This window comes from Pteropus medius, unplaced genomic scaffold (genome assembly GCF_902729225.1).
Source record: "Pteropus medius unplaced genomic scaffold, Ma_sr-lr_union100, whole genome shotgun sequence".
NCBI lineage: Eukaryota > Metazoa > Chordata > Mammalia > Chiroptera > Pteropodidae > Pteropus > Pteropus medius.
In genome coordinates this window covers 7,597,984-7,625,690 of record NW_024344370.1, presented here as the reverse complement: position 1 = coordinate 7,625,690, position 27,707 = coordinate 7,597,984, and the positions used below count along the sequence as shown (strand labels likewise).

The following is a 27,707-nucleotide window of genomic DNA, read 5'->3' as shown; positions in this document are numbered from 1 at the left end:
ATTTTAGGCAGTCATCTTGGTGCTGGATGCCCTGGCCAACAAGTAGCCCTATCTTCACATTTATTATAAACTGTTATACTATTGCCCAAAAGTTGTCCCTCTCAGGAGAAACAAACAAACTTTGAGACTCTTTTGCCTCACAGATATCCAAGATATAAATAAAAATTATACATCTCCACATATATTAAGGCCATAATAGAAGGCCTTGCCAGTATACTGTATCCCTTTTAGAGTTATAGACGTTACTGATGATAACCAAGAAGTATATTTTACTTCTTAAAATGCACAACACTAGCCTTTTAAAAAACATATTTGATAGAATTTTCATTTACCTAATTGGTCCCAAATAGCCAATTTAATTGAGAGACATCATGGTAAATTTATACCTACATCAACTTTAAAAAACTTTCCCATCACGCTTTCTTATAGGTTAAGAGGGATTTACATTGCCTCATGTTTATAAAGACTCATTGTAAGTGAGGCCCTTTTTATAATGTCTTCTCCTATCTTTATACATTTTTTATCATTCCCACATCTCAGAAGGGCTAGAGGCTAGATCTAGGGTAAAGCTCTCCTGGGACCCATTAACCAGGTTGTCTATGGACCAGACAGCTGCTCAATGTGATATGGGACCCATTTGAACCTAAACTTCTACCAGAAACCAAAAAGTCTGTCAAGTACAGATGTACAACTTTCTTCTGTTGACTGTTGATCTTATTACTACTAGTCTGAGTGCTTTCATTAATTCTGTGGACTGTTGATCTTATTACTACTAGTCTGAGTGCTTTCATTAATCTGGAGGTCTCTCTGTTTTCTACTAAAAAAAAATGCCCCTACACTCCCATGCCTAAAGGGAAATCTGATAGAGGTTACTAGTATCTGCTTCATATCAGTCAAATCCTTCAGCCCTATGAAAAAGAACTACTTATTTTCCAAAGCTTTTTTCTACTCTCCCCTCCTGTCTCCCACCATGACCACCACAACCATTCTTTCTCAACTTGGTTACACACCATATGACTAATCTTTATACACTTTACTAACATATCATTTTATCTCCAATAAAATAACTGCTGGACCTGCCACCTTGAGATTGATGATAGATAGATAGATAGATAGATAGATAGATAGATAGATAGATAGATGATAGATAGATAGATGGATGATAGATAGATAGATGGATAGATAGATAGACAGACAGACAGACATATGTACATAGGTATATACATACATACATACTTTTAACATACTTTATACCTCCACCAAGACATTGTTAGAGATCCCAAGAATTTCAGATTTCGTCTAATGCCATATGTAGAGAAAATCTAGTTATGGGGTGACCCGCAAAGATTCTTTATACCTCTACTTGTGTTCCTCTTTTCTCCTGTCATAGTAAAAGGTTTTATACACTGCTTAGGGCAACTTATGCCCTCTTCTCTAAAAGTCTCCACTACCATCACTCCCAAGTTTCTTTAGTATGGTGTCAAAGAGCCAGTAGTATTGACTACACTTTCTTATTTTTTTGTATTCTTGATACTCTGGTTTTGGGACCTTGATCCTAGTGATATTGCTCCTTTCAGGACTAATTCTCAAAGATAGCAGGTGTCTCTCCTGAGGGCGAGCCTTTTGTATACAAACCAACCAACCTAAAGTCCATACCCCTAACCATCTCCATTGTCAAACTCACATACCAAGCCAATAATCCCCCTTCCCTAAATCACCCAAGGGCCAGGTACCAGACAAGTAGGGACTATCACTAGATAGCCTAGAGTCTACCAAAATTATTCAAACTATCCAACCCTAAATGTACCTACCCTGTCTTGCCATTTCTTCCCAGAAAACCCTAAGAAAGGCTCTGGGCCATGCCTTGCCCTTTGCTCTCCCTAGAGAGGGGGCCTCCTGACCAATCCTGGTCCTTTCCTCCATGGCCCTGCATGGTATGGTATGCTATGCCTTCTGGTTCTAGGGACCTGTGAGTATAAAGTTTCTTCATGACAATTATTTCCATGTCTTCATGTCTTAGAACAAATTTTAATATACTAAGTTATTCTTTTTATTAACTACACAACATTCCATCTTGTAAATGTAACAGTTTTTTGGTTTTTTTCCCCCAGACAATCCCCTGTTTATGGCCACTTGTACAGTAGTAAAGATTATGAACTATGCTATATTTTCCTTAGGTGATATATTTGGCTGATACACTTTAGTCACTGAATATCATATTTTCTTCTGTCAGAGGAAATTATAATTTTGCTGGGTAAAGGATTCTTGGGTTGTAGTCTTTTTCTTTCATTAGTCTATAATTATTATGTTCACTTTCTTCTAGCTCCTAGTACTGCAGATGAGAACTCCAAGACCAGTGTGATTTTTTCCCTTTGTAAAGAACTCAATCTTTTTAGCTGGCAGCTTGTCAACAGTAAGATTTTTTTTCCCTTTATCCTTAGAATTCCTTAATTTTATCAAGATAACTGATAAGTCTTTTTTTTTCCCATCAATTCCTGGACCGCTTGCGAGCTCTTTTAGTCTAAAGCCTCAAGTCTTTTCTCAGTTCAGGGATATTTTCTTCTAATATCTGTTTAATTGTTGCTTCTCTCTTTTTTTTCTTCTTTGCATCACCTATTAATTGCACGTAAAGTCTACTTTGGTCTCTCCTTCATAGTCATATGTTTTCCTTCCTGCTTGCCTTTTTTTTAAATCATAGAACAGTGCCCAGAATATACTAACTGCTCAGTATATATGAGTTTTGTTGTTTCTGCTCAATATTTTGAGATTTTGCACTTGCTCTTTGAGGTCACTCAGACCTGACTGTGATCATCAGGAAAATCTTTTAAATTATTGTTTTATTCTCCTCCCCACCCTAAACTTTTGTTTTTAAACACTTGCAGAAATATATTGAAGAGATATGAGAAGTCTAATAGAGGTTTCCACTTGAAACTTTCAAAAATTGTTTCATTCAATTGATATTTGTCTAGCCTTATTGATACTATATATCAATAAACCTGTTAACAAATGTAATGATCACCTGTAATTTCTTTCTAATGCCTTTTACAGTTTACAAAATTTCCTTCCTTACTGTCTTGGCTAATGAATGTTGTATCCTGTCATATTTCAAAGGATGCTTATGCCAATTGTTTACTTGACCTCAAACTAATCCCAATTTTAACTAAAGTCATTCATGATATACCCATGAAATACCTAGTTTTTAAAAATACAAAGAAACAAAAAAATCACATTTTATTGAGGTAGCCTTAAATTTATGTTTAACAGCAAGCATGAAAATAGCTTCACAGTTAAGCTTTTATACTTTCTGCCAAGCCTTTTCTTTACACTTATGAAGAAAACACCTTAATAGAGGAAAAAAGTCTTCTCTTCAATGGAAGCATTCTTTCTGTTCAGTTTATGTTAAAAATTCCCATTTAAACTAGATAAAAAACCTTTAAAGAAAGTTTGGAAGACAAACTCTTAAACTGTACCAGTTGTATTAACAGAAAAAAATAACTTCAAAATTGAAATTATTCAGTAAGAGACACATAGGTATGACTAGTATTGATGAGACACCAGACAACAAAAACCTTTAGCTATTATTTAAAATCTGATTGAGACAATAATAGAAAAAATTTGTTCTCAACAAATCAATCTCGATTAACTTTCAAAGAAGAGTCACTATCTCACAATGGGAAGAAAAACCTCAAATTAGATATTAAACTAATGGCCGCACAGTTCTAACTCAGCAGTATTTCATTACTGCTCAGTTATATACTAATAGTTTGTGATTTCTATAAAAATGATATAACTACTGAAGATTAGAAAAAGAGATTTCTGTAAATGATAATTATAATTTATCAATATATTTGTTTATAAGTTATATTTTAAATTAAAATTCAATTTAATTATAATTTAAAATATAATTTTTATAAACAAATACATTAATAAATTTCCTTTTTTTAAACTTAATTTTTTCCCCTATATTCAGATGCTTTTTACTGACTAACCAACTCCTGTTTAGCCTCATGAGGGTACTCATAAACGTTGTGCTAATGGGTTAACATGGCTCTCCCAGTCTGTGCTTTCCCAAGACTTACAAAGAAACAAATGTACAATCCTAACCTTGGCTTATTATTTTGTCACTAAAAATACAAGTGAGTCGATGTTTGAGACAGTTCCTTAAGCTCCTCTTTTTTTTTTATGCCTTCACATTCTGTCAATGGTTATTATATAGGGTTGTAGCCTTAGACCTGGGCAGTGGCTTTGTTTCCTTGGTATTTGTGGTCAACTCTTAAAGTCAACAAATGATTGGCTCCAGTGGCTTCTCTTTTGTTCATCTCATCTCGTGTGGTGTGTTAGCAACAGCACTACATTAGGGCCTGTTAACACCTTCCTGTTCAAGCACCAGCAAAGCTACTACTCAGGTGGCTCTTCCCCGTATAGTGACATCATCCACTCTTGTGTGAATCTATATATTTTCCACATAAATATACTGCTAAAGTACTAAAATGAGGAAATAATACTCCTAAGTCTTTGAGAATTGAGTTAACTATTTTTATTGTAACTGTTTTTTAATATATATTGCATATGCAAAATTTTGTCGAGTTTCAGTAAGTACTATGGAAAAAGGGTGTTAAAAGTAACTCAGTGACGATACAATCACTATGAACATTAAAAAATCATAAAGTTGTCAAAAAAAATAATTGTAATGGTTTCATAAAGAAATAAGTAATAAACAATGAACTGGAAATCAAAAGACCTGAGCCTTAATCTTAGTTTTCCTACCAAGTAAATATGTGAATTTAAATAATATATTTTTACTTTCTTTTTCTAATTAGTTAAAAAAGAAAAAAGGAAGGAGACAGAAAACTGTAATAGAAAATTGTTAAATTCATTCCTGCTCCAAAATTACACATTATAATATTTAGAAAGCATTTTTAAATGATATTCACTGTGTGAAATATTTAAGTAGAGGTTTATATTCAAGATTAATTGAAGTTCATCGAAGGCAAAGGTGAAGTGTCTTTATAAAAGTTTCATGGATTATCTTACACTGCATGAACACTCAAATTCTAATGGAATGAGAATGCTGTTTTGCCTAGACTAAAATTTTGAAGTAAAATTTCCATCCAAATTATTATGGAGCCGCCACTGATTAGCTGTATTATTTAGCAAGTTGCTTAGCCTCCCTGAGCTAATCTCATCATTTGTGGAATGGGAATAAAATACACTTTATGGAATTGAAAGAAAGTTCTGACAGCACTTCGCGTAAGCAGCCTGAAGTGACCTCTGAATATGGTTCGCTATTCACTTGACCCAAATAACCCCACAAAATCATGCAAGTTAGGCGGTTCAAATCTTCATGTTCCCTTTAAGACCACTCCTGAAACTGTGTAGGCCTTTAAGGGTATGCATATCTGAAAAGCCACCAAGTATCTGAAGGATGTGACTTTACAGAAACAATGCGTGCTATTCTAAACAATGCGTTGTTACAGTGGTGGAGTTGGTAGATGTGCCCAGGCCAAACAGTGGGGCTGAATGAAGGGCCCCAAAAGAGTGCTGAATCTTGCTGCACAGGCTTAAAAATGCAGAGTGATGCCAAACTTAAGGGTTTAGATTCTCTGGTCATCGAGCACATCCGGGTGAACAAATCTCCCAAAATGTAGTGCAGAACTTAAAGAGCTCACAAGTGCATTAACCCCTACATGGGCTCCCCCTGCCATATTGAGATGATCCTTAATGAAAAAGAACAGATTGTTTCTAAACCAGAAGAGGAGGTTGCACAGAAGAAAAAGATATCCCAGAAGAAACTGAAGACACAAAACTTATGGCCCAGCAGTAAATTCAGCATCAAATAAATTCTAATAAAAGTAAAAGCAGGAAAAAAAAAAAAAAAGAATTCTGCCATAAAAGAATTGTTCAGGTAATAGAACTTTTGGGTTGAGCTCTTATCAAAATTGTTCTCAAATTTCACTTTCTCAGGACGTGGTCTGCTTATTTTGTCTTCCTCTCCCTTCTAGAATGTACACTCCATAATATACATTTTATTTTGTTTATTGCTGTATCCTCAGCACCTGAAACACTGCTTGGCAAATAGAAGATACAAATATGTGTATTTATTTATTGAACTAATTAGTGAACAATATCATTACCAAGCACTTAACTACAAAAAAACTACAGTCACAATTTGCAAATGATAAAGTGCTTAATTGTGTAATTTTGTAATTTACTATATATGAAATTTTAAGTGTTGTTAAATATTAGGTAGTAACCTGGGTATTACTTTAATCCTATAGTCTTTCTCTCGCAAAACAACAAAGGATCCTTTTCTCAAGATTGTTGCTGGCCTGTACACCCAACATAGATCCCCCTGACTCCTTTAGAGGGCTGCTGTTGTACTGGGGACTTGCTTTGTGAATCCCAATAGCTTAACAAAATTAGGGGAACTTTGAAACCTTGAGTTTAGATTTCTCAGTATGGCCTTCTCCAACTAGCCCATTCCTACCTGGTAATGTTACGGTTTGGACTGAATTTATTGCTTTTGGCTCTAAAGTTCTGGGCTTTCTTCTCGTTCCCCCAATTATGGAAAAGTAACAAATGTTTCTGGAAATTTTACATTTTTCAGGTCATTGATTATCTTTGTACTCAGAAGGAATGCAGGAAAGGCAAGATAAGGCCTCAAAATCTCAGATGCTTACAAAGGGCAGGAGAACACGGTAAGTGAGTGAAAAGTTGAGGGTAACAAGAATCAAATATAAGAATTATAATCATACTCTTTATTTTTATTGCACTTTGGTATCATCAGCATATAACATAATAAATATATGATATTAGAAATTAAGTACCCAATTAAAAATAAGTGTTTTGGTTATTATGTTTTTTCTTCTATAATTTATTATATTTGTATCTTGAATCAAAAATGTGACTTTTTTCCTATATCATCTGGGAGCAATATTAATTTTATTTGGATTAGTAATATAAAAGCTTTTCACAGATTTTTTTTTCTTAAAAACATTCCTTGCACAATAATTTTTATATATTTAAGATCTGAATTTATAGAATTCAGCTCCTGGTTAATTTTCAGAACTACACTTCAGTGTACTATTTACATTTTTTACCTCTATACAATTATCAATATTAGCTGTAAAAAGGCAAACTGATCCAAGTTTGTTCATTTTTATAAATACTTGAAATCAAATAACTCTTTTAGAGTTTGATGCTTAGCTCCACGGAGGTAATCGTCACTTAAATTTCTGGAAAGTTATTTCTGCATATGAATGTAGGCCAGATTTTTCCTGGTTAACTGAGTTTCCAAAAGGCACAATTTGATTAGAAATTTGATGAGTAAATGGATGATTCACTTGTGTAACTGGTTGTGAACACACCTGTAAAGAAATAAGAGTATATATGTCAACCAAAGTCCCAATTTTTTACTAAATCTTCACTAATAATTCAGCTGACATTTTATAGATAACACAACTAATTTCTTATAACCATCCCCCAAAAATCTCGTTAGTCTCACACCACATCTGTTGTGCATACCATTTGTCAAGTAAAGAAAGCATCGACATGTCTCCTGTAGTTCAAACTGTGATGATACATCCCTTCATAGTCTTCATTACCACATTCATGACACGTTCCCTTATTCTAAATTAAATATGATTCCCATTGAATTGTGAAGTAAATGTGTGTGACTTATCCAAACTGCCACCATAGGTTTGTTTTGCAAAACAAGTCCAACATTAGCACTGACTTGCAGGACCACCTGTTTACCTATTTGCAGTCCTGTTTACCCACTTTACTCATCACGCAAAATAATTTCCTGATATGCCCATTATTGGCATGATTTCCAAAAGCTATACTAACACTTAAAACCTTTTGGACACCATAAATAACTATAGGTAATTGAATAGTGTTTATATCTTTTATATCTGTACTCTCATTGGCTGAGTCGGAAGGGAATAAAGTGATTTAACCTTTTCATGCAACTTTGTACTATAATTCTCTTCACCCCAGCTTCAACATGCCAAGAACTATTATTATACCTCAGATTTGCAAATGTTAGTTTTTGTTCAGGAAGCAGTTTCTGTTGGAATTAACCTTTTCGTAAATCCATCATTGGCAAAAGGTTTTCATGCCAAGAAATTTTTCTTAATACATTTTACACCATTATCACTGCTATAATTCCAGCCCTTGTTTTCAGTCCATTAAGTTTTTCATTAAGTTAAATTTGTCATTAAATGTCTTTGCTATTTTGGTCATAATTTTTACTGTGGTTAGTTTCGTAATAGCTTCTTAAGTCGTGTACATTTAGTACGATGTGCATTAATAGTTGTGTGCAGTCGTAGGCATGTAGGAATAGTTTTTTCTTCCACAGTAACATGCTCTTCTCATGAAATCCTTGGCTATGTTTGCCTCATTTTTTCATTTTTGATGGAGAGAAAAACAGTGCGATGTGATGATAACTGGCAAATCCCAGTCAATGTTAGGGAGACATTAGATAGTGGTGAGAATTATGATAAACCTGAAAACACCTGCCCAATGGCAGCAGTTTTTATGAATTTGGATTAGGTTTACCTGACAACTCAAGATAACATTGCTTAAATTAAATACAAATGCATTTCTTTTGATGAAAGTCCACAAAGGCAGCCCTCAGCTGATATGCTGTTTCCAAGATCATCAAGAAACTAGGCACTTTTATCATTGCTCCCACACCTTCTCATTAGCAGCTTCCTCCTTGTGATTCAACATGATTTCAAGATTCATCTATGTTACAGCTCGTATCAGTACTTCATTCCTTATTTATTGTCAAATAATATTCTATTGTATGGATATATAACATTATATCTATCCGCTGATTAGTTGATGGTCATCTGGATTATTTCCACTCTTTAATTATTATGAATAATGCTGCTATGAACATTTGCATACAAGTTTTTGTGTGGAAATGGCTCAGTTCTTCTTGGTATCAACTATGTGCCAGTGTACAAAACAGGCCAAATCCTTTGCTGTGCTTGAATATTTAAATTGAGAATGAGGTTTTGAGCCAGGAGAGAGACATAATCTGACTTAGATTTTAATAATATCACTTTTGTGTCAGTGTGGAGATCGGTTGAAGAGGAAGCAAAGAATCCAGTTAAGAGTGTTATAACCCAAGCAAGGGCTGACAGTGGCGGTTTCAAGGTGTTGGACATATATCAGAAAGGCATGGATGGGAGAAAAGTTGGAAGATATTTCACAGTGTGCCTTTTTTATATGTAAGGCATGTGAATATATTACCTGTTCAAAAATAATAATTTGAAACAATTCTAGATGGATTATAGATCTAAATTTAATAAGGAAACCCCATAAATTTTAGAAAACCAAAAATTAGTATGACTTCAGAAAAAAAAAAGTTTCTAAAATAAGAACCAAAAAGCATAAAGCATAGGAAAAATATTGATACATTTCACTATTTTTGAAATAAATTTGGTAAAATTTAAAAACTAAGAATAACAAAAATTCCCATAAAATTAAAATATAAGCCCTGGATTGAGAAAAGAGGTTGTAAAACATAACTGACAGAATTAGCACAAAACAAGAAAATATAATTCTATGTAAAAATAAGCAAATGATATAAAAAGTGTACACATTGAGATCTGAGGCCACATTCTCTACCTGTGCACTAAATCCCACCCCTCTCTCTCACTCAAAGACATCACTACAACAGTTGTCCTCTTTCCAGCACTAGCAGTTTTTCCTTCTCTGCTAAATTTTTCCAAAGTATACAAACGTGCTTTAAATGTCATCTATTTAAAAAATAATGACTCTTCCTGTCATTATTTCATTTCTTCACTCCTTTATATAACAAAAATCCATGATAGAATTATATAAACTCGTTTTCTCCAATTTCTCTCTTTCTACTTACTCTTGAAACTCACTCCGAACATTCAGGTTTTTCATTCCTTTCATTCTTGTAAATCTGCTCTTGTTGAGGTCAACCAATGGCTTCCATATTGCTAAATCAATGGTCACTTTCTTGTCCTCAGCTTATAGCATTTGACATAGGTGATCACTTCCTCCACCTTGAAGTACTTTCTTCCCTTACTATGATAAAAGTTTGGATTATTGTTCAGCAAATATTCTCACGCTTCCACTGGGTAGACTATGTTTTCCTACCCCTGCCCTTCAATATTGTATTTGGGTGACATACTGTAGCCAATGGAATATTAGCCAACTTGGTGTGAGCAGAGGCCTTAAATGTGCTTCAGTGATGCAAGCAGAGGCCCCCAAAGCTTATAGGCTTTGGATTGGCTTTTGTACCCCACTTATCTACCATGGGATCTTCAGATGGCTGCTGCCTTTTAATTTTGGGCTCCAGCATGAACACACATGGAACAGATTTCAGCTCAGTCTGCAACCTAAAGCAGAGCTATTCAGCTGAGCACAGCCTAGGTCAGCTGAACTGCAACCAACCTGCTAACTTGTGGGTATAACAAGTATATAGCTATAAGCTACTGAGCTTTGGAGTTATTTGTAATACAGCATTATTGTTGCAATAGATGGCTAACCCATTTGCCTTCCAGGGTATGTCACTCTTCTCATCGTACTCCAACCTCAGTTCTGTTCCTTCACAGGCAGTTCTGTTTACCAGTCCCTCCTTATTTCCCTAACCACTTAGTACAGGAGTGTCCCAGGACTCAGTTCTTAAACCCCTAGTCTCACTTGTTGCTTCTAGCCATTTCTCATGTCTTAAATACCATCTGGAAGTGTACTACTCCCAAATTTATATCGACAACACTAGTTTCTTGAACTCTAGACTGGTATAACCAACTGCCTACTTGACATTCCCACTCAGATATACAAGAAATATCTCAAATTATAACAATTTCCCAAACAAATCTTGACTATTCCTCTCCCAACTTTCTTCCCTCACAGTCTTCCTCTTATTAGTGCATGGCAACTCTCTTTTTCCAATTGTTCAAGGCAAACACCCTGAAGAATTTCTCAACTCCTTTTTCCCCTTCTCGCACCCCACATCAGATCCTTAAGAAATCCTGTTGATATTACCCTCAGAATATATTTTAAAAACCTGATTATAACTACCAACCTGGTCAAGGCACTTTTATCTCTCATTCGGATTTTTTAAGATCTTCCTAATCATCTCTTTGCTTCCGTCCTTTCACTTACCCACCGCCAACCTATTCTCAAAAAAGTTGCCAGGGTACTCCGTTTTAAAATTTCATTCAGATGATACCACTTCTCTAAAAATACTTCCCTTAACTCTTTGACCTCACTTATTACTACTGTTGTCCTCAATCACTCTAATTCAACCACTCGCCTCCTTTATGTTCTACGAACATGAACATCCCAGGCACACTCATGCTTGCTCTTGCCACTGTTAACCGGATAGGCACATAGATTTGCCAGCTCACCTCTTTAAAATTTTGGTTCAAATGCCTCTTTCCACTGAGGTCTTCTCTAACCACTTTAACATTGTAATTCCCCACCTCCAAAGCCCCATCCCCTTTCCTCCTCTATTTTTCTTTGTAGCACTTAACATGAACACTGAATATTTTATTTATTCATCTATCGTCTATCATCTCCAGGTAAAACGAATGCACACTCCACAAGAACAGAGGTTTTTTTTTGTTTGTTTTGTTTTTGTCTGTTTTATTGTGTGTGGAATCTTCAGGACCTGGAACGTAGTAGCATTCAATAAATGTTTGTTAAATGAGTGACTATTTGACTTGCATATTTGAAATTTCATAAATAGAGATAGACTGTGACAGACTCAAAGACAAATATCATTAAGCAATGTTCTCTAATTCCCAAAAGATTTCCCAAATCTACTGAATGACCTGTTATAGTTATGAAAGCAAAGTTTATCTAAAAGGTAATAGAAACCCTTGAATTCTAGATTCTCTTAAATTTGAGCTTTCTTGTTTTTGTTTGTTTTGCTTTCCTTTCAGTGGTTACCATGTGGGTTCTCAAAGTTTTACATTCAACTTTTAGAACCTGTTGTTCAGTGCAGTAGGACTAGGCATACCCTGCATGTGAAGAAAATGTGCTCCTGGCCCACGAAGTGTGATCCCTATCCACTCTCCCCAGTAATCTTGATGCTTTTGTCATGAATCCATGCTTAAAACTCACAGCACAAGCCCACAGGCCACGTTTGTAAGGTGCTTGGATCTGACTGCAACCTCTGAGGTTATTTTTCAGGCTTCTGGAAGATAACTCAATTCTAGTTTGTGGTTTTGAATTTTAAATAGATAACTTCTTTGGGCTCCTATTTTGCCTTCCAGCTATTGATACCATGATTCCAAAACATAACAGTGGTTAAAAGAATCATAACCAGATACAGGGCAGGTAAGTTAAAAACTAACGGAGCGCGCATACACACGCATAAGGTGCATACACACGCATAAGGTTCATCCTCACCCCACTCCCCAATCCAAAAGTAGTACATGAGGAGAAAGTTTGCTAGTCTTTGTTCTCTGCAGCAGTTGCTGTTACTAACCAGGAAAGAAGTTAACTTAGATGATATACAATTTGCTCTTCATTGCACCAAAAGCCCCTTCCACTTACCAACATTTGCAGCAATTCTCCAGTTTCTTAATAAACGGGATGGACCTAACTCAAGTCGGGCTCCTCGCCCTGATTGAGTCTGGTATCCATTTTATGTAAGAATCAGCCCTCTAAATAGCCTTTTCAGGAGCAGGGACGCCCTTTTTCCTCTCTCTCTGCCGCAGGTCTCACCCTTCGCCAGGTCTGCCTCATTTCAGATATTTCTACAACTCATTCCTGAATCATGCCTGACGACAAATTTCGCAGAATTTGTTAAGCCAAGAGATAACCTCAGGTGAGTTGACCTGATGGCATTTGTGCTCAGAAAGAAATGTAATAAGTTTATCAGCCAAACCCGATATCCGAAATTAGACACTAGTCCCCTGCCCGAGGCCCCGCTCTCAGTCTCGGGACTAGCGGCGCGGAGGCGGGGCGACCGAGGCGCGCCCCAACCAGCCGCTCCCTCCCCGGCCCGCGGCTGCTCCTCCCACCGGCCCCACGCGGGTACCTGGCGGCGGCCGCAGCAGCGGGCGGACTGGGGACGACGCTGCGCGGCGTCACGCAGCTGGGTGGGAGAACCGGCAGGTGACATCCCGGCTGCCGCCTCCCATTTTCCAGCTTGGTCGGCGACAGGGGCAGCAAGGGCTGCTGTCAGGAGCTCTGCGCTCGCGCCGCCGTCCGCCCCCGCTGCCTGCTCTCGCGCGCGCCAGGCGCCTTGGCTCCGCTCTCCACGGGGTGAGTGCGGGGTGAGTGCGGGGCGCTGGGTCCGCAAACTGGAGCCAAACTTTTCCTGGGCGCGAGGAGAGATGGGGGGCGGGAGAGAGACCCCAAGAGCAGGTTGTCGGGAGCAGTCAGAGGGAGGAACTTGGGCTCGGCACACGGGGAGTAGGATCCGAGTGTGGGAGACTGGGGGAGCCTGGCAGGCCTCTCTGCGGCTCGGATGGGGGTGGGGTGTTCGGAAGTTTCCGCACCACGGCCTGAGGTGCGGAGGGCAAAGGCCCTTACCCACTAAAGGGCGTGGCCGCCGAGTTCACCTGCGCCCTCCGTGCGAGCGTCCCCGCCGCCCCTAGAATCCTAAAGGGACGGTGGGCCCCGGCCACTCCAGGCTTTGTGTAACTCCCCCCTCTCCCCCGCCCCAAGCGCTTCCACGAGGCGCGGGCGCTGCTGTTCCGGCCGGATGGGCAGAGGCGTTCGCCGGTGGCACTGGGAGAGAGAAGGACCTGCTCGACCTTGGCCACGGAGGTCACTTTCCCAGCTCCGGATATGGCCTCGCTAGCAACCCCCTAGAATTCCCGAGCCCCTTTCTTCCTGCTTTCTTCCCTTCTGGGGCACTTTTTTGTCCTTGAGGCCGGAATGAAATTGAAGCGATGCTTTTGCAGCGGGGCACTGCTTCTTTGGCTCCCGGAGCTGCATCCTGCCCTGGCGGCTGCTGGCCGAGGAAGTGAGTGATGAGTACAGAGCAGTGGAACAGGTCGTGCCAGACATGGAAATGGGAAAGCCTGTTGTTTCACCTTCCAAGGTAGTGTTCGTTAGGAAATGGGCCTCTACCCAGATCAGTCAGCTCTGATTCAAACTTACCGGATGCGTAGACAGCGCTCTTTGGAGTTCCCTGGTGAGCTGGGACAGGAAGGGTCCGGTCTCTACCCGGTATAGCTCCCTGTGTGGTTGGGGAAACTAGTCCCACAGCGACTTAAGAATAGTTTCGGTGAGCCACACCTCTTCCTTCTTGCTGAGATAGCCATCGGAAAGCGTTTTCACTTAACCTTGTACTCGCCCATAAGTCTTTATTTCACTCACTTTTATTGTTTAACTGCTGTGAAAGTCATGGATGCTTTGTGGCTGCCCCCATCTTCTTACTTTTCACTTATTAATTCCCTTTGTAGTTTCTGCTCCTACCTCAGGCCAAAAATTGTTTCCCCCAAGGTCACTGAGGACTAAAAAAAAAAAGTCTTTTTCCTCCAATGGCAGGTATTTATCGAGTTCTTTACATGCAGGGAACTGTTCTAAGAACTCGAATTAACTCTTAATCCTCCCATTGATCCTGTGAGGTAAATGATATTATTATCCGTATTTTGGGGGTGAAAAACTGAGACACAGTAACTTGCCCAAGGGCACACAAGTAGCAGGAGGGGATTCCAACTCAGAGGCTGTGGTCCAGCGCTGGGGCTGTTAACCACTGTGCATATTGCCTCACCTACAGGTCCTTTCTTTGTCTTGATTTTCCTAAGTACTGTGTTGTGTCAAGCATCACTCACCAGGCTCTCTTTCTCAGGTCCCTCTTTTCCTTCTTGAGTGGCTTTGTACTAGTTTAAGTTCTTCTTTTTAAGATTTCATAGAACTTTGTTACTTCAGTTATCACCTCTACTTATCTGGTTTGAGATTCTGTATTTTCCATGTGTCTTACTCAGTTTGAGAGTAGCATCTCTTACTCAGTACATATTGTAATATTCCATTTGGACTTGCCCTGCTTTGCCCCAAAGCATTTCTAGTTGACATCATTTCTATCAGGAGCCCCACCATTATCCTAGTCACCCAGACGCCAAACTCTTCAACCACGAAATCTCTTTTGTTGAACTTTTCTCTCGTCTCTTCCTTCTAGCCTTCAACAGTCTCACCTCCTCCCCATTCTCTCTTCACCAGTCTCGCTCCACCTCACCACCAAACATGCGTTTATTACTTAGCACATGTCATTTTCTATTGTTTTTATTGTCTTTTATAAATGCTTATGTCCACGAAAAGATTGTAAACAACTTAGGATATTACATCTTCAGGTCTTAAACTAGCAGTTGCTTGAAAAATGTTTGCAGAATATGATCAATTTGAATTAAGGTAGCATAGATCAGGTGGGTTTGATGATGGCAGAAAACTTTGAAATTTTTAAGCCAGGTTTTACAGGATGTTAAAGATTTTGCATTGGTAGACTTGGGGGAGCTGGCAGGCCTTGTAAAAGAGGAGGAGAAAAGCCTCTGCCAACTCCATTCTGGCTAAACATTGCACTCAGATGTGTAATGAAGTAGGACCATATCGGCAGAGAAGCATGAATCCTAACTTTATCTTTGCAAAACAAGATATGAAAGCACAGTGCTACAAAAAAACACCATTTTTATTGAAAAATATAACATACTTAAAAGTGTACAAAGCATAAATGAAGCGATTACCACAGTAGATATGTTTGGCGATATGACTGTCTTATTCTGGCAGTAGATATAATAATTGGATGAGACAGCAGATAGGCCAAATAGAAATCTTTCTCCCAAAACGTCTGCATAAGATGTGAGCCTGGATTAATCCCAAGAGGCATTGTCAAGAAAGAATTGGCTTTGCTTGGGGAGGTTTGAAGTGAGGAGAAAAGACTGGAAGTAGGTACTAAAACAATGAGGTTAGGGAGCCAAGAAGAGAATTCTGACCCACTGAGAATAATTCTAATACAACGAATATTTTTGCCATTTTACCTTTGTCTCCCTTATCTTTTTCTATGCATGTTTTCCTATATTGCTCCATATAGTCTTTTAGTATTCTGTTTTCCATATACTATATTATAAGCATTTTTCATCTTATATAATTTCCAAAAGTCCTGTTGTTTATGTTATATTCCAGTAATTACAATATGATTTACTTATCAAATCCTCTATTTTTGGACAAGTATATTAGCAACAGATTATAAACAACCTAAGTTACAGTAATACTTATCTTTCCAGAGAGATATATCATTGAATAAATTGGAGTTTCTTTGTGATAGTGTTGCAGAAGTAGAATTACTTTGTCAATAAATATGGTAATTTTTATATTTCTTAATACAGATTTCTAAAAGAAATTTTAAAAACAGTGGATGTGATATGCCTACTTTTTTTCCTCTGAAGTAGCAGCAATTCACTTCAATAAGAACAGTATTATTAAACTACTTTTGCATGTTGGTACTGTGTCAGTTTCCTAGAGCTGCTGTAACAAAGCACCACAAACTATGTGGCTTAAAACAACAGAAATTTATTGTCTCACAGTTCTGGAAGACAGAAGTCTGAAATCAGGGTGTCAACAGTGTTGATTCCTTCTGAGAGCTTTGAAGGAGAATCTATCTGTTCCATGCCTTTCTCCTAGCTTCTGGTGACAGCGACTGTCATTGGCTTGTAGACATTATATTCCAATATCTGACTCCATCTTCACATAGTGTTCTCCTTGTGTGTCTGTCTGTCTTCACATGGCCATTTTCTTATAAGGACACCAGTCATATTAGATTAAGGTATGACCTCATCTTAACTAATTACATCTGTAAAGACCCAATTTCTAAATAATGTCACATTCTGAGGCCCTGGGGGTTGGGATGTCAGCATATTTTGGGGCGGGGGGAGAGTCACAATTCAGCCCATAACCAGACTGGTAGACATTGGGATGTACATAAAAGAAAGCCTCTGTTCTTAAGTAATTGATAGTTGAGTTGAAGAAAAGACTTTTCCTAATTTGTTTGTCTCTTCTCCTTCAAGTGCAAAAATCAGTTTAAAGATACAGAAGAATGCTATTTACCAATTGTGGAGCATTCGTAAATGCGATAGCTTGTTGAATTGAGACATAATCTTGAATTTCAATAATACACATCATATAGCTTGGAAAGAAGGATGCCATAAACATATATTTAGAGAAGAATCTATCTTATATGTGTTTCTGTGACTCATCCAATTTGGACAAATTATAAAAAAGTTGAAAACTAATGCAAATTTGGCATTTATAAGATTGGTCTAAAAAAATTGACACACAGGCCATGAACACCAGCAGCCCAGCTTCTTTGTCTCCTTTACAATAAGGTAATAGAGCCAAATCTACTCCAAATTAGGGGTTTTCAGAAACTGCATATTCAAAAAACATTTGAGTGTCAGCTTTGTGTCAGGCAGGCTGCTAAAGCCAATCCAAGGCTGTGTGGGTGAGGAAGGCAAACAGTAACAGCACAGTGTGATGAAAGATAATTAACAAAGACAGGGTGTTGGGAAAGCCAAGCAGAGTAAGGCAAACAAAGTTGTCCTGAGGTGAAAGAAGGCAGAGTGGGAGTTAGGGTAGCAGAGAAATGGGATGAGGGTGGAAAACCAAACTTAGGCCTAGAGAATGTCGGTATCATCAGAGATTTGGAAGTACTGCAAAGTCATTGCAGAGGAGGGTGTGAGATGAGCTTGCCTAAGCATGCATGGGCCAGGATCCTGAGAGCCTTGTTTGACCTACTAAAGATTTCTGATTTTATCCTAAAGTTAGTGGAGAGCCATTGGAGGCCTCTAAGAAGGGAAGGGACCTGTTAAGATTTGTATTTTAAACACACCCCTCTGACATTTACAGCTTCACCTCTCTGAAAATTCTTCTGTTAGAGGTTCTGTCTCATTTCTCTCTCTGATCTGTCTCATAGGTCATTTCTCTCTCTGATCTGGAAAAGACAGCTACCTTCATTGTTTACCTTAGATATTTTGATTATGCTCAGTTTGCGTAGCAATTTTGGAATAGAAAATAAACTCCATGGGTGTCCTCTGTGCCACATGTTTATAGAATGCTTATGCCTGCACTTAAATTTTGAACCTTTTGTTGACAATCATGAGGTGAAAAGTTTTGGCATTTTTTAAATATCAGTAATAGTTTCAGGAAGATAATTTACATGCATTTTCTCATGAATCCTCTGAAGCCAGCAAGGTGTGCACCATTATCCTCATAGTAGGCATGGGTACAGAAAAGAAGAAAGGTGCTCTGGTAAAGAAAGTGGAATGGGTACTCAGCATATACTGTTAGAAGTATGCAGCCAAACTTTAAACCCAGGTGTAATTACAATGTTTAGGCTGTTTCCATTCTGCATGCTAACTCTGTGGGTTGATGTTTTAGAGCGTGTCAGAGATTCTAGGGCTCTGATATCATATGATAGTTTTGTGTGGGTGTAAGGGCAACCATAAACATAAACCTGACTTAGACTCTTTAGGGCGAGTGGTAGAAATGTGAGAACTAGAAAAAGAGGATTTGCTAGCAGTCCCTCACCTAAGCAGTCCCTTCCTTCTGTCCCACATCTCTGGGTTTTGTCTTAATAGCACACTTGTGATTTGTTTGTTTGTTTCTTTTTTTGTGATTAAATGATATAATGGTACATAATCAACTCCTACTTCTTATTTTAAATTAGGCTTTTAGCATCCATGTAACATTTAAGTTTATTTTAATAATGTAAACCCATATGTAGAAACTAGAGCTGGTTCTTACCTCCCTTAAATGACTTCCATGAAAATCGTAAGCAAAAATACATAGTATAGCATTAGTTAGAGTCTATTAAACTTGATAAATTTTTTCGTGCTACTAAGCTGACAAGTTGTATCGAGCAAAATAAAACTTATTCTAGATTCAAATACTAATTATAGAAATACGTTATTTTCTAAACCTTTATAAGTTAGTGAAAAAAGACTGAACTTATAAAATGAGAAAAATAAAAGTACGTTTTATAATAATAGCATTTACTGAACACTTGCTGTATGCTGAACATATTTGAAGTTCCTAAATTGCCCCACCCCATCCTTCTCTGTAAGTAACAACATTATTTACTCCTTATACTTTACTGTAGATTATGAATGGAACAAAGATCATGCCTCCCCCATTTTACAGGTGAGAAAACCGAAGCTCAAAGCAGGGCAATGATATACCTAGTCCTGAGACCCGTGTGTTATAAAACCTAAGCCTGGACCACGACTAGAAGTGTGAAAGAAGACAAATACACTGTCTTAGCAAAGATGACTAAACTAGCCAGCCCAAGCCATAGCTATCTCATCTAACAACTCTTCCCTGTCTTCATTCTCAAACCTGAGTTCTTCATCCCCTTCAGATGACCATCTAAGAATCCCACGGAAGAAGCATTTGTGGGTCTGGGTAAGAGTGAGGTCAAAGCAGAATTAGTGCCTACTGCTTTGCTGGGCACCCCCTAAAAAATCTGTCAGCCCCCAGCCTTCGGTCTTCATCACTTCATCAGTAGACAGAGCAAAGATAGGCTGTTGGCCATCTCCTTATTAACAGGCAAATGTGTGCTGCAGCTGCTGCTACTACTGTTTCTCCTCGTCTTTCTTTGCTTTTATATGTCATGAAAAAAATCTTTTGTAAGCAAAAGGTTAGTTCTTATTGCAACCCTCTGTGATATGTTCTCTGAACTTATTTCTAGAGACCAAAAATCTGAAACTCCAAGAAATGTAAGTGATTTTTGCCTAGATCACCTGGGTGGTGAGTAGCAGACCTGAGTCTAGAATACCGATATTCTGTCTATACACCCTACCACTTACTACATGTGGCCTTAGAGTCTCTTTTCTCATCTTTGGAGAAAAAGAATGGAGTAGGGCAGATAACATGATTGTGAAAGGTTGGTATATGATAGTATATAATTTACATTCCACTTCTGCACCCCCCACTAAAAAAAGTTTGAAATGCTCACCATAAATAAAGATCCAAGCATAGAAGGGGAAAATCTAGGTAATGTAGTTATGATAAATGGAGCACTAAATTTTAACTGCTAGCTGGGCGCTCATATTCAAAGCGTAAGAGAATGTTTCCACAACTTTAATGGTTTGGTTTTTAACTATTAAACATAAATTTGTAAGGTAGTAATTTTTTCCCCTAGAAATGAATTGTAAACTAGATTTATCTAGTAGGTTCTTATAAAGAGGATCTTGAATTGCTTCATGTATAATACTTTGAATGACAATTTTGCTAAAGATGCAAAGATATTCTTTAAGTTAATATCAGTTTTGGTAACTCATTTATTATGGACATTAATGAAGGTAATGTCTAAATGCATTTCTCCAAGGTCTCCAGGACTAGATTAATAAAGTGTAGGTTTTTATAATGATCCACAATAACAACTGACATTAGGTGGAGCAGGACCTCGTTAACCTGAGCTTGGTCTATAGATAAACTTTGAAAAGTCCATAAACTCTCTAAAACATCAAATTTATGTATTTATGTACTCTCTAGGGAAGAGGTCCATAGCACCATAGTCTCAAAGGTTGAAAACTATTGAGGAAAGACATGAAATAATATATGTAAGATGCTTAATAAAATTTAACTTAACCGTATGTATGAAAAGGATTAGCCTTTAATGTTAATGTTAGAATTAGTCATATAATGTGGACATGAACCAACTATGTAGACTTTATCCATGCTATAAGGACACAATTAGCACAGATAGTTAGAGCCTAGAAAAGAGATATAACTCTCTTATAATCTCAATCCCATCACCTTTCAAACATAACCTCCCACCCCATGCCCATACACTGCTTAGAGAAGGCTTATCCGTTCGTCCTTTCAACAAATGTTTGTGTCTGTCATGTTACAGGCACTGTCCCAGGTGCTAGAGAGGTAACAATGCCCCAAACAGAAAAAGATCCTTGCTCCCAAGGAGCTTATATTTCTAAAGTGTTATGGAGGAGTGGGGAGAAATAAGATAAACAAATATATATAGAATATTGATCAAATATATATATAAATATATATAGTGATGAAAAGTGCTATGGAGAAAAATAAAGCAACGAAGATAGGAAAGCTCATGGTGGTGGGGGTGGCAAAGGTGACATTTTAGCAGAGAACTGAAGAAAGTAAAGCTGTAGCCATGGCACATGTCTGCACGAAGAGAACTCCCTGTTGTAAGCAACACCTCTGATAAGGGCCTAATATCCAAAATATGCAAAGAACTCATATGACTCAATAACAACAACAACAAAAAAAACAAATGATCCAATCAAAAAATGGGCAGAGGACTTGAACAGACACTTTTCCCAAGAAGACATACAAAATGGCCAACAAATATTTGAAAAGGGACAGTGGTTTCAAATGCTTTGAGGCAAGAGCATTTTCAGTGTGTTCAAGCATGGGCAAGGAGCCCAGTGTGGCTAAAGCTAAGTAAGAAAAGTGAGAAGGAAACGTCAGAGAGGTAGTCGGGACCCAGATCAGGTAGGGCCTTGTAGCCCATTATTGGAACTTCGACATAGGCACACTTTAAGCAGAGAAGTGACATGATGGGTGTTTTTCAAAAATTTGTTTTTTTTTTTTTCTTTAATGTAAAAAATACATTGAAGAGGGATAAAGGTGAAATAAGGGACGCCAGTTGAGAGACTGTTGCAGTAATTTAGGTAAGAGAACAGTGACTTGGACTATCGTTAGAATGAAGAGTGGTTGGATTCTTGAATATATTTAGAAGATAGAGTTGTCAGGATTTGTGATGGGCTTAATGTAGGAATGAGAGAAATGGAGGTTTTCTCCCATATTCAAAGTTACTACATGTCTGGATGGACTGGCCAGAATTTCCCTGCCTTCCCATTGCCACATCTGAATCAAACTGTTACTTTTCACTTCCATGGAAAAATAAAACAAAACTCTCCTTTTTTGAATGCTTCTCTCTCAAACTTTGCTCTCTCTGCCTTTCTTTTTCTTTTCCTTTTTTTTAATTTTTAATTAAGTTTATTGGGGTACCATTGGTTAGTACAATTATATAATTTTTAGGTGTACATTATCATTTGACGTCTGCATATTCTATTGTGTGTTTACCACCCAAAGTCCAGTTTCCTTCAGCTACCATATATTTGATCCCCTTTACCCATTTCGCCTTCCCCCTAAATCCTATATTTGACCCCCTTTATCCCGTCTACCTCTCCCCTCCTCCCCCACTCCATTAGTAACCACTTGTCTATAGTCCTCTGGTAACCACTAGTCTATAGTCTATGTCCATGAGTCTGTTTGTTTGTCCTGCTCATTTGTTGCTTTTAGGTTTATATCCCACTTATAAGTGATATCATGTGATTTTCAACTTTTTCTGTCTGGCTAATTTCACTTAGCATGATTATCTTGAGGTCCATCTATGTTGTTGCAAATGGCATTATTTCATCTCTTCTTATGGCTGAGCAATATTCCATTGTATAAATGTACCATAGCTTCTTTATCCAATCATCTATTGTAGGACACTTCAGTTGCTTCTATGTGCTGGCCACTGTGAATAATGCTGCTATGAACATTGGTGTGCAGATATCTTTTCAGATACGAGTTTTCAAGTCTTTGGGGTAAATACCCAGCAGAGGGATTGCTAGATCATATGGTAGATCAATTCTTAGTTTTTTGAGGAACCTCCATACAGTTTTCCATAGTGGCTGTACCAATTTGCAGTCGCATCAGCAGTGCATAAGTGTTTCTTTTACTCCGCATCCTCTCCAACATTTATTATTACTTGTCCTGTCGATTATAGCTATTGTAACAGGTATGAGATGGTATTTCATTGTGGTTTTGATTTGCATTTCCCTAATAGCTAGTGATGTTGAGCATCTTTTCAAATATTTGTTGGCCATTTTGTATGTCTTCTTGGGAAAAGTGTCTGTTCAAGTCCTCTGCCCATTTTTTGATTGGATCATTTGTTTTTTTGTTGTTATTGAGTCATATGAGTTCTTTGTATATTTTGGATATTAGGCCCTTATCAGAGGTGTTGCTTGCAAATATATGTTCCCATTAAGATGGTTGTCTCTTTACCTTGTTGATGATTTCTTTTGCTGAGCAGAAGCTTTTTAGTTTGATGTAGTCCCATTCATTTATATTAGCTTTTACTCCCCTTGCTTTTGAGGCCAAATTCATAAAATCCTCTTTAAGTCCAAGGTCCTTGAGTTTAGTTCCCATGTTTTCTTTGATGCATTTTATTGTTTCAGGTCTTATGTTTAGGTCCTTAATCTATTTTGAGTTAATTTTGGTGTGTGGTGATAGACAATGGTCTAGTTTCATTCTTTTTCAGGTGGCTTTCCAGTTTTCCCAGCATCATTTATTGAAGAGGCTTTCCTTTCTCCACTGTATGTTTTTGGCTTCTTTGTTGAAAATTATTTGCCCATATAAATATGGGTTTACTTCTAGACTCTTGATTCTGTACCACTGGTCCCTGTGTCCGTTATGCTGCCAATACCATGCCGTTTTGATTACTGTCTGTCTCTGCCTTTCTTAATCCTCTTACCATTTTCCTCTTCAGTCTCATGTGCCTGTGGCCTTAGCCATCTGACTCACCCACCTCTCCATCCCCACACGTACTGTAGCTCTGGGAGATTTCAAAGCCTTTTCAGAGAGTAGCCTTGTCAGACAAAGTTCGTTGTCTGACCCAACTATGATAACCTCTGCCACACTAACCACCTGCTTTCATAGCCAGTCTTTGGGCCTTGTCACCTGGGAATGTGCCAAGAAGGAATCATTAGCTCTCATATCCCATGCTCAAACCACAGCCTCTGGCTTTTCAGCAATCTTATACCTTCTTCTCTTTTGGAGAGATCTTAGTTTTCCCTCAGTCTACTTGTCTCACTTCTTCCACATTTAACTGGCAAAGCCCTAACTCCAAATTAACCCTACGGTTGTCCTCTGCATCTCTACTCAGGCAGCTGAACAGTCTTGTGGAAAGCAGAGTGAAATGGTAAATTGATACCTATCTATTCATGGTTTCCTGTCTCCACTAAACTCTGACCATCATTAATTAATCCAGTGACTCTCAACCCTGGCTGCATGATAGAATCTTCTGGGAACTTTGAAAAACCCCAGTGCTAGGGCTGGTCAGGGTGAGTAAATCTGAAATTTTAAGTACTTAAGCAGCAGCAGTTCTTAGTGTTCTCCAGGTGATTTCAATGCGTAACCAAGACTGAGAACCACTGCCTTAAACTTGTCCTTGAAGAGTTTTTATTTTTCATTCTTCTTAAAAACTATCCTATTTTTTCCACAACTCTCTAAAAACTCCCTAAGAACCCCATTTTATAAACTCTTAGCAATTGACCTGACCTCCCGTATTGCTAGAAAAATCGAAGCTTTTGTTGATGAATCTCTTAAATTTTTGTCCCCATTTAGTCAACTAAACACTTAACTGGGGCCTAGTTTGTGCCACGCATTGTGCTAGACATTGAGCACAATGTCTAGATATGTGCTAGACATCTAGACATAGAGTGGTGAACAGGGCAAACAAAGCCCGTGCCTTCCTAGAGCTTACAGCCTAGTGCCACATGTAGGCATGCAGATTTGGCAACTACAGAACATGTTAAGTGCAATGGTGAGGCAATAAGGTATTATTGCAGCACATTGGAAGGTCCCTAATCCATACCTGGGCCCTGGCTTTCTTATTAACTCATCTATGTCCCACCCTCCTTTCTCTCTTCCCCTCTTGGAAGATGAAGTGTCACCTTGCTCCAGTGGAGCAAGAGCACCTCTTTGCAGGCCTGTCTCTCTCCTCTCCATTTTTCCTCCAGACCTTCGTTTGTCGTTCCTCCTGTTTCTGATACTTCATCCTCTCACAACGAAAATATTTAAGGTTTTACCAAAAGTGATAAAGCTTGATTTTGTACCTCCTTCCTCTTTTCTAGCCTTTACAAGCGGTCCTCTTGAGACTGACCTGTTCAGTGTGTTTTGTTTTTCACTTGCCTTTATATTTTGGCTTCTGCTTCATCACTCTATTTATCTGTTCTCTCCTAAGTCACAGGGGCTTCCAGGTTCACTTAAGTTGGTGGAGAGCATTCACCCTGTCACACTGGACCTCTCTGTGCATTTGACTATATTCATCACTCACTCTGTCTTTAGAATTTGCCCCACTTTTGTTTTTGTGATTCTGCATGTATTCACTTCGTGTCTTTTTGACTTGTCCCTTTGCATCTCCTTTGTAGGATTCCTGACCTCAGCCTACCCTTCAATGATGTTATTATTCTAGAGGTTGTCCTTAGACCACAATTTTTTTTTCATTCATTCATTATTGTAGTTTTAATCATCATCTAGATGTGAAAGCTTCCAAAATCCATATTTTTAGATACCTTGACCTTCCTCCCAAGTGCCTGCTGGATATCTGTATCTGAATCACACTGAAATTTGTGAAATCACTTCTCCTTAAGCCTGTCCCATTTTCTTTGTTCCTTATTTCATCCGGTGTCACCGACATGTACATAGTCACCCAAATCAAACCAGAAACTTTACTCGTGCTGTCATCCCCTTGTCCCTTTATCCTGTTTAGTGATTCACCCGGCCCTTCTCATATAGCCTCATAAATGTTTCTTGGCTTTGTGTCTACGACTACACATTCCAAACTCTCTCTGCCCTTGTTGGGTCCTTTAAGTATTTCTCATTGGGATGATTGCAGTTAAATCCTAGTTGGTCTCCCGGCCCCCTTCACCTTCATCCTTCACACAATTAGGTTACAACACTGGTTTAAAACCCATCAGGGGCTCCTCTGCCTATAGCTAAGGCCTGCAGACTCTGCACTGAGGAGGTGCTTTGGGGTAAGCTTGGGGGATCAAGGTGGTAGGACTCTGGCAGAACTGTCTGGTTGAGCTCTTTTACATAAGTATGCATCTGCATAATATGGCCCCTTTTGAAAGCTTCCCATTGCCTGTGCAATATCTTTAAAATATCTTTTCTCACTATGCCTCATTTGCAGTCCTCCTTCAATGCGTTTGCGCATCCTGTTACCCCAAAGTGCTTAGTTCCTATCAGTCACTAAAAAGTAGCTCAGTTCTCACATATTTCAGGAATCTTTTTATCATTCATATATTTATGAATTTTTTCACTGATATTTATTAGACATCTGCATTGTCTCAGGCAGCCAACAACATCCCAAAAAGTATAAGATGAGAACATACCTGAATGCATTAGAGCAGTGCTCCTCAGAATATCTGTGGTGGTGGACCAGTTAGAGTTTTTGTTTGTTTGTTTTTGCTCTATCATGGACAATAAGTAGTCCTGTCACACATGCTTAAAATGCAGTTTGTACCACATGTGACTCACCACACAAATTCAGCAACACCCAAACTGGTCTATACCTTGTTTAATAAGTATCACATACTTGGATGTCATAGTAATGTCAATTAGCCATAAACATTTCTAAATGCTTACACTCAATTTCTGGATTGTCTTGTGCCAGACTGGTAATAAACCATCTGTACAACAACATCAGTCCACAGGCCACCTTTGAATAACACCACACTAGAGGGTTTGCTGTAGATGCCATGGTAGGAGAGGGGACAGTTTACATCAGGAGCTCAGAAGAGACTAGACACTTTTCCTGAATGGTTGAGCTTACTATAATGGGAGAAGAAACCCTGTTTGAGGAAGGCGAAATGTTAAAAAATGAGATCTGCTTATGAGCCCGGTGGACAAGGCTTTTTAACCAGAAGAAATTGGAGCAAAGAGAGAGGAAAGATGGAGCAGCTTGGGACTGCTAAGACTAAAATAGAGAAAGGAGGCTGCTATGGGGTAAGAGATGAGACTGGAGAGCCAGATGGGGTTAACTTTATTCTAATTCAGCACATAATTTCCAAGAATCAACTGTGTGCTGGATCCTTCCTAAGCACTGGGATTAGAAGCTAAGCAGAGACAGTTTTTGCCCTGGTAGAGTTTAAAAGTGTTGCTAAGGGTAGCCAAGGAGATAGACTTTTACCATAGGCAGTCTTCAAAGGATTTTGAGCTAAGGTATGGCATGATCAATTTAATCCTTGAAAAGGTGTTGCCGATGGACTGTGGAAAACAGAAGGCTATTGAATCAAGAAATTTAGTTGAGAGGTCATTAGAATAATCTAGATAAGATTAGGATCAGGAAGTAGGAACTAAGGGCTGGGGGAAGATATGAGGGTGAGGGAAAGAGAAAAGGACTTTTAAGAGAAATATTATTAGGGTGATATAAATCACCGGTCTCAAGGGGATCAATGGCATTTAAGATGGTTTGCAATTTCTGACTTGTGCGGAGGTTGATGGTTCAATTCATTGGTAGAAGGGGAAGAGATGAGAAGTGATAAGCATCTGACTATGTCACACCAGTTAGATGACTCCTGTCTATTCCTGTAGTGTGTTGTGATAACCTCTATCATAGAATTATTCAATATGTTTCTGTGCTTGAGAAGTGATAAGCCTCTGACTATGTCACACCAGTTAGATGACTCCTGTCTATTCCTGTAGTGTGTTGTGATAACCTCTATCATAGAATTGTTCAATATGTTTCTGTGCTTGAGAAGTGATAAGCATCTGACTATGTCACACCAGTTAGATGACTCCTGTCTATTCCTGTAGTGTGTTGTGATAACTCTATCATAGAATTGTTCAATATGTTTCTGTGCTTGAAAATGTGAACCCACTTGTCTATCGTAAACACTTGACATGTGGAACAAGCTCAACAAATGGTTCTTAAACTGAACAGAAAGATAAAGTATTAG

General features: G+C 38.4%; 1 protein-coding gene and 1 long non-coding RNA gene across 6 annotated transcripts in view; one reads left to right on the top strand and one right to left on the bottom strand.

The window, feature by feature from the left end:
* Window positions 1–14,372, bottom strand: part of LOC120608213 (uncharacterized) — a 36,417-nt gene extending 22,045 nt beyond the window's left edge. For both annotated transcript variants that reach the window (XR_005654338.1, XR_005654337.1), the window contains exon 1: window positions 14,107–14,372. This is a non-coding gene — a long non-coding RNA (uncharacterized LOC120608213). The remainder of the gene's footprint in view (window positions 1–14,106) is intronic.
* Window positions 13,008–27,707, top strand: part of ELOVL7 (ELOVL fatty acid elongase 7) — a 63,308-nt gene continuing 48,608 nt past the window's right edge. The window contains exon 1 of one of the 4 annotated variants that reach the window (XM_039869995.1): window positions 13,008–13,263. The gene's annotated coding sequence lies outside the window, so the exon portion shown is untranslated. Of the gene's footprint in view, window positions 13,275–13,907; window positions 14,048–27,707 lie in introns of those variants that run through there. The other 3 variants (XM_039869990.1, XM_039869992.1, XM_039869991.1) reach the window with 3 other exon arrangements.